Source organism: Schistocerca americana, chromosome X, assembly GCF_021461395.2.
Source record: "Schistocerca americana isolate TAMUIC-IGC-003095 chromosome X, iqSchAmer2.1, whole genome shotgun sequence".
In the NCBI taxonomy this organism is placed as follows: Eukaryota; Metazoa; Arthropoda; class Insecta; order Orthoptera; family Acrididae; genus Schistocerca; species Schistocerca americana.
The window spans coordinates 570,577,039-570,581,111 of NC_060130.1; positions in this window are offsets into that span (position 1 = coordinate 570,577,039).

The following is a 4,073-nucleotide window of genomic DNA, read 5'->3' on the forward strand; positions in this document are numbered from 1 at the left end:
ACGTTCTTTTCGAGGAACATTATTGATAGTTGACATTTGAAGCTGGCCGCAGAAGGATTCTAACGTCGCAACGTACATTTCGCATAAGGACCACGAAGATACGATACGATAAATTAGTGCTCATAAGGAGACTTACATGTTGTCTTTTTCCCTCGTTGTTTTTGCAAGTGGAATAGGAAAGGGAATGACCAGTAGTGGTGCAGGACACCCTCCATTACTCACCGTACGATTTACACCTACATCTACATCTACATCTACATAGATACTCTGCAAGCCACCGTACGATGCGTGGCGGAGGGTACCCTGTACAACTATTAGTCATTCCATTCCTGTTTCACTTGCAAATAGAGCGAGGGAAAAACGACTACCTATAGACTCTGTATGAGCCCTAATTTTTCGTATCTTATCTTCGTAGTCCTAACGCGCAATGTATGTTGGCGGCAGTAGAATCGTTCGGCAGGCAGTTTCAAATGCTGATTCTCTAAATTTTCTCAAAAGTGTTTCTCGCAAAGAATGTCGTCTTCCCTCCAAGGATTCCCATTTGAGTTCGTGAAGCATCTCCGTAACACGTGTCGTTCAAAGCTTCCGGTAAGAAATTTAGCAGCCCGCCTCTGGATTGCTTCGATGTCTTCCTTCAATCCGACCTGGTACGGATCCCAAACACCCAAGCAGTATTCAAGAATAGGTCGCACCAGCATCCTATATGCTGTCTCCGCGGTCTCTTTTACAGGTAAACCACTCTTTCCTAAAATTCTCCCAATATACCGAAGCCGACCATCCGCCTTCCCTACCACAGTTCTCACATGCTCGTTCCATCTTATATCGCTTTGCAGTATTAGACCCAGATATTTAAACTACTCGACTGTGTTAAGTAGGACACTATAGGTTCTTTCTTCCTACTCATCCGCATTAACTTAAATTTTTCCACATTCAGAGCTAGGTGCTATTCATCACACCAACCGAAAAGTTTATCTAAGTCGTATTCTATCTTCCTACAGTCACTCAAATTCGACACCTTACCGTACACTATGGTATCGTCAGTAAACAATCATATACTACTGCCCACCCTGTCCACCAATGGTTTGTGAAGTAAGCATATAGATGTAAATTTACTCTGCCTATTAGGGTGCCAGTCCATGTATTTATAGGAACACAAAACTCACAGAGGAAAGTTGTCTCTTATTTATTGAGGAAACAAAAGACGGAACTTCCACTGCTGATTGTCTCTCTGTGGAAACCTTCGTACTAACCCCTAATTTTCTCACTGAAGTCACTTCGCGAGACGTATGTGAGAAGTTGTAATGTTTTTGCTCACAATACTTAAAAGAAAGGATCTACAGCTCATCACTCAACTTTACTTTCGTCACAGTATCCCTTACGTGCTGTACTCTCACGAATCGTCGACAGCGATAAGACGGCTGCAATAGAATGTTTAACATGGATGACCACCAAACGTAAAGTAATAAATTTATGTATGTCGGATCAAGAGCCCAGGTGTGACCCCAAAGTCATTGGCAAACACCTTATAGATTTTTATGAAGTGTCCTTGGGTAAAAACCGTTGTACTACCATCTGGCGGACTGCATCATACAACTACAGAATGGATCGCGTGTTTGACCCTGTGCAGCGCTGTTTAGATGTTTTAAACCCTAACAAACAGTATTTACAATGTGCTTATCTGTTGTCTCCATCAATAACAACCATGCAGTATCGGCTAACAAATACAGAACAGTTGCTGTATGTTTTTTTTTAATAACATTCTGCTGTAAGTCTATTGAGGTAACAGTGAAACCCTCAAGATGAGTGCTGTCTTTGATGCTTTCCAGTAAAAGAGAGCCGTCTGCATCTAACTGACTTGGATCAGCGTTAAATGATGATAGAAAGTGGATGGAGTGATCGGTTGAGGTGAGGTTGTAACGAGGTATGATTTACTGGTGGACTCATGATGCATTCTAGAGAGAGAGAGACGTTGCTGCAGGTCATTAATCGCACATATTCTTCCATGTTCTTTCAGGGTGTATCAGTTGTGTGGTATAACCTGTGTTCAAATGGTGTACAACTACGGGTTCTGTGCGTGACTTAGAGCATATCTACCCAAGATCGTTAACAGCAAACCCCTTTATACCGCAGTCAGCAGAGGACTTACAATGTACGTGTGATGAAACATGTCCATCGATGGAAAACCTGTTTCAGCACCATCTTCTAGACGAACGAAGACTTATACGACGTCCTCCATTTCCCTGCAGCATCTTGCACATAAATCGAGTCTTCAGTTTCATAACTATGGTGATTGTAGTTAGTGGCAGTGTCTGTGAGGTACTACAATCCCTGTGTCATTTGTTTAGCAGATGTGTATGGAAGAGACTGTGTTCTGTTTCCGGAGTTAGAACAGTATGGCATGGAATTTCACATGTCAGACACCGCTGCTTTGCTAACGATCATTTTATAAGACTGATGCAAGAATAGTATAAGTCCTGAACTGTGATTGGATGTGAACAGTGGGCACTATACACCTCGGAGAAGCTACACAGTGTATGTATCACAAAGAATGTGTGTTTCTCTTTGGTGAGGAAGGAAGTAATTTTACCATCTTGAAGTCTGTCACCATAGTCAGTGGGACAGAAAAGTTGGCGCGTGGATGTATGTCAGATGTTATACATATACGATTATGTCTGACATTAGAGTATTAAGACCGTTGCACTCCATAGCACTAATATTTTGGATACCACATGGCCTTGACATTGTAGCATGTTTAAGTGCAGAGCCATGTAGCCTTAGCAATGCATGTGTTTATGTTCTATGATCATTTCTCTCCACCAATACCTTCTTGGTACTGACTCCAGACACTAGAACAATACTTTTGAACTGACAGCATAGTTGATTTACGTAAAATGCTTCGAACTCCGTCCATCTGGAGCTCCATTATGCATAAACTACACAATTCTTCTTAATCATCTGTTATATCATCACAACACTCTCGTATCTGCTACACACAGTCCAAGGTGCTACTCCAGGTGGGTGTAGAATGCATATGTGCAACGGAAAATATTGAACGCTAAAATGATGATTTGGCCCTGTCTGACTACCCCCTGAAGCAGATCTTAGGATCTCTTAATGCTCTTTAACATATAAATTACAAACCCAACATACATGAATGATTAAGGCAACTAAGACTACGAAATGATAAACGTTGTTTCTTATTATACATTTATTGTGGATTAAAAAACAGCCATTTATATTACAGTTGTCTACATTTCCTGACTAAAAATTGCTGCTCAATTGCCCAACTCTGCCCCTTTTACGGCCACGCGATCTAACATAAATAACATGAAATGACTGACATCATCTACGTGCCAAACACTAGAAGACACTACTTTCAAAAATGATCTACTGTGGTGTGGAACCTCTGTGGAAATAAACTAGCGTGATTACAGCTGTTTAACTTTATAGCCCTAATAAGCCGAAGCAGTTAGCAATATCACCATATCTGATGGTTTGTCGGGGTGATGGTTCTCGTACACGTCTGCGACGATGGAAGAACTCCAGTCACAAAATGAAACTCTTTCAAACTCTAGGTCGGCCGAAGGTGGTCCTCTGACTAGTAGACTCTAATACTGTCGTCTCCTCTCTGTGTTATACAGATGAGAAACGAACTCCCAGCCACAAGGACGGAGTTCAAATAACGTCCTAACGTAAGTATAGGCAGAAGAAGTGCTCTCAGTCACTGAAAGGTGCGTACTCAACGACGACTTCCAACCCAGAGGCGAAGTCCAGAATCGTATAAGTTCGCAACAGTACAGTGCCTAACCATTCTAACTATAAGCTCTCCTGAGAGCAAAGACAGCAAGTCCGTCTGTACCAACAAAGCTGACACTGAGCGACCATCGCACACGGTCGCTCAAAAATGGAAGACCCCTTGCTCTCCACCGCTCGCTTCCCAGCAAGACTCGGCTCCCCTCCCTAGTAACTGCAGAAGGTGAAATATCTTCACGAAACCCCGAAATATTCTCCTTCTCTACAGATTCTTCCGAACGCCGAGCAACCATTTTTACTCTTTTGTCGTCCAGTGGGAA